This window comes from Gastrolobium bilobum, unplaced genomic scaffold (genome assembly GCF_033153095.1).
Source record: "Gastrolobium bilobum isolate Gb01-03AN ecotype WA unplaced genomic scaffold, APGP_CSIRO_Gbil_v1 utg326516, whole genome shotgun sequence".
NCBI lineage: Eukaryota > Viridiplantae > Streptophyta > Magnoliopsida > Fabales > Fabaceae > Gastrolobium > Gastrolobium bilobum.
The window spans coordinates 41,999-58,400 of NW_026898859.1; positions in this window are offsets into that span (position 1 = coordinate 41,999).

Genomic DNA, 16,402 nt, shown 5'->3' on the forward strand with positions numbered 1-16,402 from the left:
GGGTCTTGATAAATGGTGTGGCTTCGGATTGCATAGTTCCTCAGAGAGGAATTCGTCAAGGGGATCCAATATCTCCTTATATTTTTGTGTTGTATGTTGAGAAGCTTTCCCACTTGATCGCTGAAAAAGTGACTATGGGTTCGTGGAAGCCTATTAGAGTCTGCAGAAGAGGGCCGAGTGTATCCCACCTTTTATTTCCAGATGATATCATTCTCTTTGCGGAAGCAGATATGGAGCAAGCTAAGGTGATTATGGATTGTATTAATCTCTTTTGTGAGATGTCGGGGCAAAGTGTTAGTGCAAATAAATCTTTGATTTATTTTTCCCCGAATACTGATACTCAAGTTGCTACAAGGATTGTCAACAGAATGGGCTTTAAGCGCACTTCTAGTATTGGCAGATATTTAGGCTCTATTGTTAAACAAGGGAGATATATTAAAGCAGACTATGGAGCTATCAAGGATAGGATACGTTCAAAACTGGATGGTTGGAAAAGCCATTGCCTTTCTTTTGCTGGTCGAGTTACTTTGGTGAAATCGGTCATTGCTGCAATCCCTTCTTTCCATATGCAGAATGGTCTTTTACCAGTAACGTTTTGTGATGAAATTAAGCAGATACAAAGGGCTTTCATTTGGGGAGATCAGGATAGCAGAAGGCAGGCTCATTTAGTAGCTTGGGATCAAATGTATAAACCCAAAGATAGAGGTGGTTTGGAAATAATTAACCTTCGACTCCAAAATGAAGCTTATATTCATAAACTGGCGTGGAAGGTGTTAACTAAGAAAGATGATTTATGGGTTAAGATTTTAGTAGCCAAGTATGGTAGAGGTCAAGACTTAAGGAGAGGTATAAAGGCAAAATCATATGACTCTAAACTTTGGCGTGATCTTGCTAAATGTTGGAGTAATTTCCTCGCTGGTCTTAGATGGGAAATAGCAGATGGTTCTGAAGTAAAGCTTTGGACTGATAACTGGTTGGGATGGGAGGAAAATTTGCAGCAGTTGTCGAGCAATCAGGTGTCGTGGGAGGAGAGTCAGAAATCAATTGCAGATTACATGGTGGATGATGGTTTCCATCTTGAAGTTGTTCATCAATTTCTGGAGTCAGATTTGGCTGATGCAGTAACAAATCATCTCAGGCTTATTCCAAGGAATGGGGAGGATAGATTAGTTTGGATCAATAATCATTACTCAACTTCTTTGGTTAAGGTCGCTTACTGTAATCTTATGAACTTCCCAGCAGATGTTCACACTAGCTTATGGAAAAAAGTTTGGTCGTGGAATGGACCAGAACGAGTGAAAGTGTTTATGTGGATGACTTTGCTTGCTAAACTTTCAGTGCGCAGCAGAACCAGTAAGTGGAGCGGAGGTTCAAATGTCTGTCCCAGTTGTCCAAATCATGAGGAAACTATTATTCATGTTCTTCGTGATTGTAGACATGCTAGGAAAATTTGGCAATCTTGGTTTACAGGTTCGATACCCAATTCCTTTATGAATTCGAATTTGCAGGATTGGTTGACTTTAAATATCGATAACATGTGGTCCTCCAATAAAGTGAAGGACTGGAGGGATATTTTCTTTACTACTTGTTGGTTTTTGTGGAAGTGGAGAAATTTGGAGATCCATGAAGATCATTTCTGTCATGATGAGCAATCGCAGGCTTCAATTTGGATGTTTGTCCAACAGATTCTGCAAGCCCGAATTTATCAGCGCCGTGGTGATTCCAACTATAGCGTTTGGACAGCCCCCAAGCAAGGGTGGGTTAAGTTGAATTGTGATGGAGCTTCTTCTAGTGGCATGAAAAAAGCTAGTTGTGGTGGTATATTAAGAGATCACAATGGATCCTTTTTGGGAAGCTTCTATTGTAATTTAGGTTCCTGCAATCCTCTTGATGCAGAATTATGGGGATTACAAAAAGGTTTGGAACTGCTTTGGGGAACAGGATTAAAAAGAATAGAGCTAGAATGTGATTCTAGCCAAGCCATCCAGATGTTAAAGGAGCAGCATGAAGATCCTAGGGACTCTCAAGTCACTAGCAGATTGAGATTATGGTTAAAAGCAGATTGGACTATTCATCTTGTTCATACCAAGAGAGAAAACAACAAATGTGCTCATTGGTTAGCTAAAGCTGGGCAGACTAATAATCTCCATTTCAAGATTTTTAAAGATCCTCCTCCTCAGTTGATGGAACTTATAGTTGCTGATGCTAGAAATATGTCTAGCTTGTTAGTTTCTGATTTGTAATTTCTTTCTGTTTCTGGGGCTTAGCCCCTCTTTATTTACAAAAAAAAAAAAAAGGTAAGTTCTTTACAGTCATATGGTAGTAATTGTTTGGGTTTTGTGTGCCGTGAGTATGACTATATATGTGAGTGTGAGTGTGTTTTGGCAGGCTCAAACTTGTTTGTGTATTTATGTATATGTTCTACATGTTGTGGGTGTGTGCGTTTTGTGTGCATGTTTTCATTACCGTGTATTTATTTTGTTTAAAAAAAATAAAAAAAATAAAAAAATAAAAAAAATAAAAAATAATAATATAAATATCTATATATTTATATATTTGCTGTATAGTTGGAAGTTTGTGATACATGCTGTGTGTGACTGTTTCGCTCTGTGATATGATCTGAAATAAATCTGGGAATGGTTTCTGTGATATGGTCTGTTTGGTTTCATTATCTATACCCTGTGTATTGGATCACTTTTCTGATTTTCAGAATACCAAGGGTAAGAAAATGACAGGAGAAGGAAGAAAGAAAAGAAAGGTTTCTCATGATCTAGATGAGAACAAATTTGTGAGCATGGATGCTCAAGAGAGGTACTATGAGCTTTATGAAGACAACGGGTTCATCCAAGAGAGGAATATTGATCTGGAAATGCCTGTGGACAACCCAATCATGAGAACAATCTGCAGAAGGCGATGGGAGGTTTTGGTTAATTATGTTGAAGAAGCTTCGGGTGCAATTGTTAAGGAGTTTTGTGCCAATGCAGAATTGGAGGATCTACATATGACCAAGATGTCCAGAGTGCGAGGCATTGATGTCCATTTCGACGCAGCTACTATTGAGTTCTACCTTCTGACAAATTTTAATCAGGCTACTTCCTGTGAGTATGTTTCAATGTATAACAGGTTGCAGCCCTCAAGACATAAGCTGTATAGAGATGATTTTTCTGAGTTAACAGAAATGGTCAGGACAGGAATTACCAACCCTTATTCAAAGTGGGAAACTAAAGCTGGTGGTATTCCTGAAAAGTTACACATGAAGGATCTGACTGGTGAATGCCGTTTCTGTCACAATTTTGTGAATGCTAACATTCTACCATCCTCTAATTTGACAGATGTGAACATAGAGCGAGCTTCTTTGTTGTACATTCTTACTGGGAGGAGAGGTTAAATATTGCTGCAGTGTTATCTGACAGGATTTGTCATATGGTGAGAGGGAGCAGAAAAAAACAGATGTTGGGATTTGCTTCTCTGAACAATCATTTTGTACTAGGGCCGGGGTGTATATTCCTGATGATGAAGATTTCAATGTTAAGCCTGCCTCAGATATGACTCTTGCTACTTATATAGATTATTATTGTAAATCTGAGGTTGAGCTCAGAAAAAGGGCTAATACTGTTGGAGTTGGTAGGTCTGCTTCTCCACGTGTTCCACGTGTGTCTATCCCACCTCCTGCACCTGAGCTTGCTGCTCCTGCTACTCCACAAGCGCCCCCTCCTGGTTTTGATTTCTATAGTCTGCAACAACAACTCTCTCGGATATCTCTCCAGAATGAAGTGTTTATCATGCAGGGGGAGTATACACATAGGTTTATGGAGCATGCTTATCCTGGTGTACCTTTCAGTACATTTCAACCAGTGTATCCTCAGATTCCTCCCCCCTATGTCTATCAGCAGCCTTATCATGTTCCGCCACCAGCTGATGTTCCTATGCCATCACAGCCATTCCATGATCCAGAGCTATATTGTCCTGCTACTGAGTTCTCCTATGCTGCTAGGAGGATGGTCATGGATGATAGTGATGACTCGGACGAGTGATATCTCCTTGATGTCGGAGATTTATTTGTATATATTCTTAGTTTATTTGTGTCTTTTGTTGTTTTTAGTGGTGACCTTTAGGTTGATGATAGGGTCACTCAGACTATCTTTTGGGTTGTATATGTCCCCACACTCTGATATTGTACTGATCTTATTATTATCTATCCTATGTTGTTTGTTCCATTGTGCAGTTGTGATAAATCTTGGGTTTAGTTATTGTTGGGGACAACAATTTTCTAAATCTGGGAATCGGAAGCATTGTTCATGCAAGATAACTGTACAAGTGGAACTGCACTTTATATCAGGGGAGATATTCTAAACCGTTATTATTTTTATTTTTCTTTGTAGTTTGCTTGTTTTTGCTCTTTTACTCTTTTACTCTTTTATCTCTAAAAAATAAAAAATACAAAAATAAAAAAATAATTTTTTTTTTAGAATGCTTGGAAAATATTTTCTGAGCAAGTCCCAGGTTTAGATATGCTTTCCCTAGTTAACTTGACTGATTTCATCATAGAAAGCATGTTTTGTATGAACTTCTGGCATGATATTGCTTCGGCATGAGTAGATTTCATGATTGCTCGTTTGTTTGAATTTTGTGCTTGAATGATTAATAATGCTTGATGTTTCTTTTGAGAGTCTAGCTTGATACCATAGCTGGTGAGGTTTTGTGCTTAAACACTTACTTTTATTCTTGAGAGACCTCACTGTGATAGCATTCTAGAACTTGCTCTGTTTCTCTGTGATACATGCATTTATTGAAATGATTAAGGCAATTTTATTCTTGTTAGCCATGGCCAGATAGCCCACCTGTTTGATTTTACCATTATTAACCTTTTTTAGCCTGAGCCTATTTGTTCATGATTCCTGCTGATTGATTAGCCATGCTCCTATTGTCTTACCTTTGTTGAGATTGAAATGCTTGACAAGAAAAGAAAATCAATTAAGGTAAGTTCCACTGAAGCTAAATGTCTCAAAAAAAAAAAAAAATTTCCAGAAAAATTGAAAGTGTATATAGCAATGGGAAAAAGCTGGAAAATAAAAGGGATGGACCCCTGATCTTAAAGAATAGTGGAGCTTAAATTTGTTTGAGATTTGATTGTTTTTCAAGTGTATATCAGTATTTCGATCTCAACTAACAATTTTAGCTACTTCCCATAAATTTCTACCCTAAACCAGGCCAAGTTATATCCATGTGAAGTCCTTTTGATCAATTGTGTATGTGTTAATGTTCCTCATTTTTAGGAACTTGAGAATATGATCAAGCTTATGGTAGTGCTATTGCTGTGGTGGATTGAGTGATTATTATTTCCCCAAACACTTGAGTGTTGAGTGTTATGTGTTTATCTTGGTGAGGGGTGTTCAAGTTAGATTCTGACATTTTCATAAGAATAGAGGGCATTGTTAGGATTTCTTTGCATTAATTCAGTCATGCTTAGCATAATGAACTATTGATTGTCTGTGTGATGTTATGTATAACACCTCGTAGTTTTAAAACACTTAATTATAGTTAAAATGTTGGTTAGAGGGTTTATGTGACACCCTCCCTTGTATGCATCCAAGGGAAGAGTCTGCTAAAACTGATTAGAGACGTAACGTTGACGTGTAAAATTCTTATTCAGTAAAAACAATTTGATGTTACCAATTAAAATCTTGCTTGGAAAACTGACTTCACAAAATAAAAGCAGCAAGTAAATTTTTGGAAAGGCTTTCGCTGCGTAACTCTGATTTTTCTTGAAAACAACCTGTCTTGTAAAAATCATGTAAATTCGAAATCAATAGCTTAAAAAAATATTCTTTGATATATAGAAACTAGACATCTGGGGCTTTGCGTACATATAAATTATAAGCGAATCGAAAGTGAATAGCACCACGAGACAGAACTCGCAATGTACTTGAAAATTCATTGTATTTTGTCCAGAAACCTCCTGACTTGTAAAAAACATAATAAATCGGAATTTCAGAATTTCATTGTAAAGTTTATATAATCTGAAATTACACAACTGGAGCTTTACGTACATATGAATTATACCTCATTCGGAGGTCTGTAGCCCCAGAACGACAACTCGCAAAGTGCTCGCAAAAACAGTTCAAAAATTCGAATTTAAGTACAACAGCAATTCTTTTCGCAAACTAATTACTAGAATTATAAACATCATGCTACACTTCTTTTCAAAACTGAATATACATCATGGCATGCCATTCTTTAAGAACTACATCAAGGTCAAATATTCAGAATACACTCAACAGAGACAGCGAGCAAACAGCAAGGTTGTCAACAGCATAACTTAACAGAATTGTCATGTAATCATGTCATCAAACACTTCCTCAAATGCTTCTAAGTCCTCCTGCAATTTATAAAAATTGAGCCCCCGAAGGGGTGAGAAAAATCCCAGTAGTGTGGCAATAAAACCAGTACAGCAACAATATTAGACTAGGCACAAAATTCTAAAACAGTCGCATCAACATTTAATTCTTCCGGACAGATGCTAACATATAATGATAGTGCGTATATAACGCCAAAGTACTAATCATATTGCGTATATAACGTCAAAATACTAATCAAGATGCATGTATAACGCCAAAGGTACGTTCATAGCACCGTCGTGCACGTACTAACAAGCACAGTGGAGAATCCTGGGTGGCTCCTCAAGAGGGCTCCAACTGTGACCTAAGCGGAGTGAAGCCAAGTGTCCCATACCCTGGTACCGGAGGGATGCCTATATGATGCGTGCTCAAACGTATGCTTATATTTATTATATACTTCAGCCTCCAAGATGAATGCATAATGCAGTATGTGATGACATGCTTGACACACACACAAACAGACACAGGTGAAACATGATGTGCATATGCATGACTAGATCATAATCATAATAGCATATTTCTCTTGTATATTTAATACCAAGCGGTCGAATAACAAATACTTCCATAGGCAGAATTTTCCATCATAACAAGTCCAAAGGCAGAATACATATACCATATAACAGAATACTAATCATAAGGCACATGTGAGCATCCGTTCAAAATTCTATACGCTAGCTAATAGTCACAGTAGGTCTCACCACCAAACACATACCTTGTGTGCCACAATTATTTATTAAACAGCAGCAACAATCAGTCCACACTCAAGGGTTATTTGTGCCTAAGCAAGAGTGCAATTAAATCAGAAATTTATTCATACGATTCAACAATTCACAAACAACATGCCCTGCCTCCTAGTCCCTGTACTTATTCGGTTCATCATGCCTCTTTTACTAAATCAAATTCTGATTTCATATTCATTTAATAACTCATTCACATCAAAAGAACTCAAAGCTTCCGGTCTATACAAATTCGGTTTTCATCATTAAAGTACCTTAGGAATTTTTATTCTTATAATCCTATTATTCATATGCCATGTCCATGTCTTCCAATTTCTAGTATTCTAATTATGTTATCATGCTTCTTACACTATTAATTTTATGTCCTACATTTTATTTAGCGTTTCTACTCTTCCAAGTACATGACTTATAGTTAAATTTCAAAGCTCACAACTAGTAAATTCTCGGACTTAAAAGTGCATTATCAATTGATTCTCATATGACACATCAAAGGATTCTATAAGCATACAGATTCATTTTTACTTTCATGATTTTCCAATTACTAATTTGCAATTGGCATAACCATAATTCCCATGCTTGTGGGTTCGGTTCTTTAGTCCTTGGTAAGGCTGCCCATCCTTTTTATTTTGGGCAATTAACAAGCTTCTAATGCCAATAGTTTTCTACCTAGAATTTTATCCTTCCAATTGATAGAATTTAACAAAATTCCAAAGTTCCTATGTGCACACAGATTCAGTTTTAAGACTATCATCTAAAGTTCTATATTATTTATTCTACATACGCTTCATACATCACATGGCATAATTATTTAAATTCTTAGTGCGCTGCCCCTACGATTTCCATGCATGCAAGGCTACGTAATTATCTTTCTAGCTAAACGGATAGCCCAACCATTTAAATAGCCACATACAAGTTCACCAAATTCAGATTTAGTTTATCAATTAGGTGCTTAGACTTTCTTTTAACAAACCACTATCAATTGCAAGTAAGTAACAAGGTCCCAAAGTATCCTACACTTACCAATTCAGTTTTGGCCAAGACTATTTGTACCAAATTAATTCATTTGCATAACGTTTCCTATAAAGCTTCCGGTTGTGGGAACATGGTCATAAGCAGGCTGTACATACAGTTTCAGCACAAGCAACGTTCTAACCAGTTTTCATAACTCAAAGGCCGGTTCTAACAATATTAAGGGGTTGTTTTTCCAAGTTCCTAAAACATTAATTTCAACTTACAAGTACCAATCTCAATGCTGTTACAGGGGATTAAAACATGCGGCTGTATAACTATCTTTCTAACAAAAGCAGTCCAACAATTTAAATAGGGCTAATTCCAAGATTATAAATTTTCAGATTAGGCTTTCATGTATTGGGTCCTAGGCTTCCCAACATGGCATAATTTAAAGACAGAAAATAGCCAAAATAACATATCCCTCTAACATGCATATTGGGAGGTCGAATAAACAAGAAGCAAGGAATAAAATGACAAAGCATAATCCTTTTAATGTACTCATACCGGCCGAAATAAGAATGATGAAGGAGATAATTTGAATTCTGAGTTTTACCTTCTACATGCGACCACAAGGTTCAACAATCGGCCAAGAGAATAATCACAAAGGGATACACAACATCCTCATCGTCTCATGCTCCAAAGGGTCCGATCTAGCTGCATGCAATGGCTGGACCAACTCAAACAGGGCAGGATGGTGCGCATACAATGGATAAAGATTCGATCAGAACGGATTCAAGTAAGCAGGAACAAAAGAACCACGACAGGTACCTCATCTCCTTGAGGCTGAGCTTCGGCTGAACAAGAGAGGGGAATGGATGTTGGGTTCAAGTGGCAGTCCCTCTATTTGCTGCACACCGCCGAACCAATGGGGGAAGAGAAGAAGACTTGAATGGGGGTTCATCTCATGGGAGCTCACGGTTTAAGTGGCGGAATGGAGTGGATGGAAGGAAAGAATACAAGTTGAGTTTTGGGTATTCATCTGGTGTGTCTCACGGTCAAGAGGAAAAAGGGGCTGAGTTTGGTTCCTAGAGAAAGCTACACATTCAGCTTTGTAGTTCCCTTATTGTTGCGCATGAAGAGAGGAATGGGAGACATTGATACTGACTTGGTTTGGAACACAAAAGCTACACATTCAGCTTGCTTGTCTTCACCTAGTGCGCATGTCAAGGGAAGGATAAGGGTGGATACAGGTTGGACATGTGTCCCCATTTGACCAATGATAATGAGGTTATCCATACAGATTTCACATTGATGTTTAAAGGATTAGCTAAAGACTAATGGATAAGGGTTTTGGGTTGCACTTAAGCCTTCCCCCAAGCATTTGGGCCGTAGCCCAACAAAATGGATGTGGTACCATTCTTCTTCTAATGTTCACTATCTCAAGTACTCTTAAGTGATACTAAGGTTCCCATATGTTGTAGTTAAATTAATCTCATTCTACACCTACCCATGACAAGATCCAAAGACATAGAGAAGTAATTTGACCAAATGTATATTTTCCTCTAACCTTCCTAATGGGTCACTTGACGCATGAATTATATATATATTCATTATTATTCCATGTTCCCACTAGTTAATTATTAAGGTTCTTACCTATAAGATAATTAAATGTAAGACTATCCCTTTTTAACTAGTGTTAGGAATCTTTTAAAACATACTAATATACTCGCTTATTTTAGCAACAAAATATTTTTCCTAATTTAAGTTAATTCCACTCTAAACAAAAATTAATTCGAGTTTCAAGTATGCTGTACATTCTTAATTACAATTAATATGAGTTCCTAATTATGTGGGATGTTACAGTTTATTTAGTAAAAATCTTGAAATCCAGGTAAAAATACACACGAAAGGTAAAATGATAATTTGGCAAACACCTAACCTTAGTCTGTGAGATGATAAAATTAGATTTAATTTGATGGAAATGGATTCAGAACGAAATTTGGAGTGGATAAACACTTTTTGAAAAAAAAATTGATGAATAGTGGTCGTTCCCAGAGTGGGAACGACATTCAGCAGGACGTTCCCATGGTGGGAACGATATTCAGTAAGTTGTTCCCAAAGGGGGAACGACATTTCCAAAGTAGGAACAATATTCAGTAAGTTGTCCCCAAAGGGGGGAACAGAGTTCTCATGGAAGGAACGACGTTCCTAGGTTGGGAACATCATAAGTTATTTTTGGGAGAAAAATATAGTTTGGAAAAGTTATCGGAAATCCAAAAATAATGTTGAGCGTAATTATTAAATCACTTTGGTTAATGTTAAAATGATGATTTGATGATTAGAACATAAATTAATTGGATGATTTGAGAGTTAATTGAAGATTAGTGGTGTGTTTGAGTGATTTTAAATGAGGTGGCACTTATGGGGCCTACCTCACTTAAGTAGAATATTAGGGCACATGACAAATAGTGAGAGTGCATCATCTTCCTCACTTTCTCCTTCAAAACCCGCAGCCTCTTTCCACCATTGAAGAAAAGAGTTAAAACTTGAGAAATTCATAACTCAAGCTACACGCAACGGAATCGAACGATTCCAAAGCCAAACTTGTATAAAATTTTGAGAGGAACACATTTCTACCCTTATTTTCAAGTGGGGAGAAATGTGTGAAGAGATCCTCCCCAAATAAAGTAACGGTTTTGAAGCTTTGGTGGGCCATTGGAGGCGGCTTGACTTGCTTTGATGCTTGAAAACACATCCTAGGAGTCCTTGGAGATCATTTGTAGTAAGTACCCCAACTCTTGACTTGATTTTATGATGGATTAAAAATGGGTATAAATCTTGAATATGTGTGAGTTGATTGAAGTAGTTGGAGGCATGTAATGGTAGTGTCCCTTTGGAATTTAATGCTCACAATGGTGAATGATGATGATTGAACCAATAAAAATAATTATGATGAAGTTTGGTAACATAGACAAATATTGATGGATGAACTAGGAGTTCTTGTAAAAACAAGGTGTTGAGGAACAGTGTAAACGAGTTATGGATGCCTTCAATCATTAATAATAAGGTAAAATGAGTGTGTAATGCATATGACTTGAGTGGAAAACCTTGTCCCCCTTGATATATATTTCGGCCTAGAGGGAACGATTAGGGGAATATGATGCTAAGTGATAATGTAAAGTAAATGAGAATTGTATTGGTGTTGAGAAAGGTTGTGTAACCATGGAGTTGATTGGGTGTGATTGAAACACATTGCGTAACATTTTGGGCCTTATGGCCGAACCTATAGTGTGATGGAGGGATTGCAATATGTTATTTGTTGTGTTTGTTGGACAAGTTAATTGATGATCATGTGTGTGCGATCATTGTAGGTGGCCTCCCTCAGACACGATTGTAGAGGACTAACTCTTGAAGCTACCTAGTTTGGGAGCTTCTAACAGGTAATCCCTTGGTACTGGGGTTTGATCCCCGTGTGTGCTCCACAATGCCCGTTGAGGGTAGTGTTTAGAAGTGTATGTTGGTAATGTAGTATAACATGTTCATGCATTATTGTATGTTTAGTGGTACATAGGATGTACCGAGTCTCTGGCCAGTATACAGTTTGCCTTCGTGCGTTACGGACTTCCACTGGATAGGTCTCCATGAGGGAGTTCCAGTTGACCTGAGATCGTGGTATGTCATCCGTAGAGGAGCACATTAGGAAGTCTCGGGTGGATATGGATGGAGGGTGTCTTGGTTGATGTTTTGGGAACACTTCCTTGGATGAGAACCCGTAGGCTATATGCCGAGGCCAATAGGCTGGATGTTGCGTGGCTTTGGCGTTGACCATTCCAACTTCATCGTATTTTATTCCCTATGCTCCTCTACTTCACGAAATCCCTTGCTTTATCCCGTTTTGAATGTTGTATTATATTATTGATATGCATCGAAGTGAGCCATTGGGCGGAGTAATCTCCAGAACCTCTGGCTTACTGAGATATATTCGTATATCTCACCCTGTTTTGGGTACTTTATTTCAAGTAGTGGCAGTGGTAATGGAGTTGTGGGCAAGAGGCCCATAGGATGAGCACTTAGAGATTGGAGGATTTTTGCATTTTGAGACCACTTTGGCATAGGCTATACTTAGGGCATGAACATTGTATATTGATTTAGGATTATGCATATTGTATATTTGTTCATGCCATATTTTGCCTAGGTCTAGTTATTGATTTATCATGTTGTACTATGGAGGATTTAATTGTATTATTTATCATTTGGCAAATTATAATTGTGAACTCATGAACCTTGTGTAATATGTAAAGTATGTATGTGATGAAAGGGAAATATGCCTATTCTAAGATATGATTATGTATCCATTGTAAGGATGCAAGCAAATGGGACAATATGATTGTAATAATTCTAAGTTTTGATAAAGTATGTAATGAATCATAAATGGATGAGAATATGTCAAATTGTTGTGGGTTGTAAGAACACCAAGGCATTGTTGGTCCTTGAGTGTCACCCTTGTCTATTAGGCACCCTTGAGGCATAATAACACATTTTGATAAAGTGTGATAGGTTGAATAAACAAAGGAGGTGCCGCCGAAATTTATACCAAAATGGCAGTTTTTAGGCTAAATTTGAGAGAACATATCTTCCTCTACAAAGGTCCAATAGGGACGTGCCATATATCATTTTGAAGCTTGAGATGTCAGATATATTGTGTAAAATTTGGTATCAGTCGGAGTAGTAGAGCTTGCCCAGTTTTCAAATGAATACGGATTACTCTGTTGCGCGCTGTAGAACGCAGCCTCTGTAAGTAGTTTTAAAAAATTCATATCTCCCTTATTTCTTCCTCAAATTAGGCTTATGATATGTCAAATTAAAGCCCCAGGAATCTAGTTTCTTGTATCCAAAATTCGGAATTTTTTGGGCAGTGGATCACTCCCAGTTAGGATTAGAACTAACACTGCTAAACCTTAAAATGTTAAAATGGCAGTGATGTTCCGATAGTAGGAACGGGAACAACTGTTGTTTAGGGGACGATAATGCCTTATGTTCAGATGGTTGAAACGACCCAGAAGGGGAACAACTCTTGAGAACGACCCTAGGGAACGACTTATATGTATAGGGAACGTCCTGCATATGGGGGAACGTCACACGTTCCCAGCTCATACATGATTTAGTAAAATTGATATAACTTGAGCTATAGAGCTCCAAATCGAGTGAGGTTTGGACCTATATGAAGCTAACACATAAATATATAACCTGGTAAAGGTTTAGGACCATTAAGTATATGGATTATTCCCAGTTTAATTTATAATTTGCTGCCCTGTTTTGTTTAGAGTCTGTTTACAGTCTTGAGGGATCAACTTATGGTGAACGTATCCAGAATTATAGAACTCCAAATGAGGCGTGCGATACCTTGTTGGAAAGGTAATTGAATCTATTTTAACATACTAAAAGATGGAAAACTAATAATGTGCTTTTTATGCCCAATAGTAAAAGGACAGAAGCATGTTCAGTGTGAGGAAAAGTGGAAAAGCAAGATTTTGATAAATTGGTTTATGGGAACCTCTTAGCAACTTAAAATAAATATTGATATATCATTATGTTTTATATTGTTTTCAAATGCTTATGTAATGAAAAGAAAAAAGTTTACTCGTATTTTTAAATAAACTGCTGTGATTGTAACTGCGCTTAATATCATAATCAATGTTAACAATACCGGTACGTAACGGGCTGTTACATTATGCTGGATTATTGTATTTGGTTTTTTCATGATTGGATCTTGTCTGTTGCTGGGGACAACAACGTTTAAATCTGGGAATAATTTGATGTGCCTTTGGCATATGTGGTTTTCCAAGCTAAAAATAATAAGGATTAAGTCATAAAAGAGCAGTTTTTGTACATATTTGCTTTATATATTGACTTTTCCATTTCAGTTTTATTTCTCACTAATTTCTTATTTTTATATAGGAAAAAAATAGAAGGAAAATTCGAAAATTGAGAAAAAAAGATTTCTGCGCGAGTCCGCACGGTGGTGGTGCGAGGCCATGCTAGTCGTTCTCTGCCAATTTCCAGAGTTTTGGCACGATTCTGCGCCGTAGCGGAGCGAGGCCGCGCCAGCCGTTTTCTGCCAATTTCCAGAGTTTTGGCGCGATTATGCGCCGTAGTGGTGCGATTCCGCGCTAGTTTGCGAAAAGATCTGACCGCGTGTTTTGAAGGGTAATTTTGGAACGACGCGCGAGAAAGAATACAAAAAGGGTTCTGAATAGAAAAAAAGGGAATTCGATCATCATAGACGACGGTGCTTCAGAGAGAGTTCTTGAGAGAGAATCTCGATCATCTTTTATTTTCTATTTTTCTATCTCTAGTTTATGTTGGATTTTTGTATGTTAGCTATGACCATGGTTGGCTAGTACTCTTTATTGTAGTTAGGGTCACAAACCCTATGTGAACCCCTGTTACGACGGATTGATTTATATTTACTCTTTTATATATTTATATTTATCTCTACTTTGTGTGTAATTTCTATCCTCTTTATTAGAACTGATCAATCTGATAGTAGATGATAGTTCGAGGGTTGGAGCTCTAGATAGGAATATTGGGGTTTTGATCTTGAAAGGGAGTAGGATAACAATTTATATGCGTGCTAGGAATAGATGTATATATTATTGTAGATGTTTAATTTATCGTGCTTATTGCTTAATTCCATGAGGAACATTGCAAGAAATTGGGGTTCCAATTGGAGTTAAAGGGTTAATCTTTCATGAAATTGAGGGTTAGCTATTTAATATTTTTAGATGATAAATTATCTGAATATTTATTTAGATGAGTATTTTAAATCAATCCAGAGTAAAAGACGGGGATCATATGGTGAGTGCACTCTAGCTACAATGCATTCTTATATTTTATAAAATCCACATTTGTTATATTTTCATAATAGAAATCCAAAAATACATATTTACCTTGGTTTTTATTTTTACTGAAATCCACAATATTTTTCCACAACTATTTGAATTTCTTCCATTTTAAAAAGAACAATTATTTGATATTCGATCACAATCCATGTGGAAACGATACTCTTCTTATCACTGTATTACTTGTTCGATTGGTATACTTGCCAACACGTATCACATGTACCTCACAATCCGAACAGGAATGGGCTTTAATTACAACTAATTGTCAACTATGATTCATCATGAACATCATTCAAAATACAATATAACTTTTAATCTGAAAAATAATAAAATTCTGCAACTATCTCTCATATACCAGTAAAATATCCTTCATAAATACTTTAGTTACAACCTTTTAAAACTTCATCCCATTAAGGTGTTTTGACCATGAATACAATAAAATTTAACATCCCAATTCTTAACGGTAAACGTAGATTGATATATGTGCATGAATATGAAGACCCTATTGTAATTTAAATAAATTTAATAATTTTAAACGCGGTCTCAGATATGATTCCTGCAAATAAACTAGTATGTAGCCGAATTATATAAGGACATGTAATTATGTTTTACTTAAACGACATACTCTCTTAGCCATTTTCCCTTTTATTTTGTGTATATAAATCTTCGGAAAACTATATCTCCTTTAATATGAGAATTGTTTTCTAGTGAGAGATCATTTTGCGTACAATATTTTTTTATTTTTTATTTTTTATTTGTTGTTTATGGTGAAACTCATTTGAATTATATATGTGTAGGAACTTTTCTAACCTCATGATAAATGAGAAATGTAAAGCGCATAAATCCTATATGTTATTTGCGCAAAACTTTCGGATAACTAAAGGAGTTATATAAGAATTTAACTATTTTACAAGGGCCACCATTAAATAGCGGGAAAATATAAAATACAAATTACAAAATTGTGGGGCTTATGACATACCTGTACTTGAATCAACAGGACGGATCAAAGTTTGTAAGCTTAGGAAAGATTTATTATGTTCGCGGCCTGATTCAGTGGTCCACTTTTCAAAGTAAAAAATATTTGTTCTATTTCTATTCCTCATTTTTTCCCCTCTCCTTTTTTATATGCTTCAGGCCCACCAAAAAAACCTTTTGTAAGCTTATCGCTTGAGATAATTCTTTATTTGTTATGTGTGTAAAAAAAGGTTCACTACCATCAAGGGCAGAGACAGGGAGAGGTTAGGGTAGGCGGCTGCCCCCTCACCCCCCAAAAAAATTGAAAAAATAAATTAATGCAATTACTATTAAAAAAAATTTGTATAGTGACGGAATTGTTATGGAAATTTTGTCACTAATTTCATCCTCGCTACTATTTTTCATCGCAAACGATTTTGTGAAGGAATTTGTGACGAAA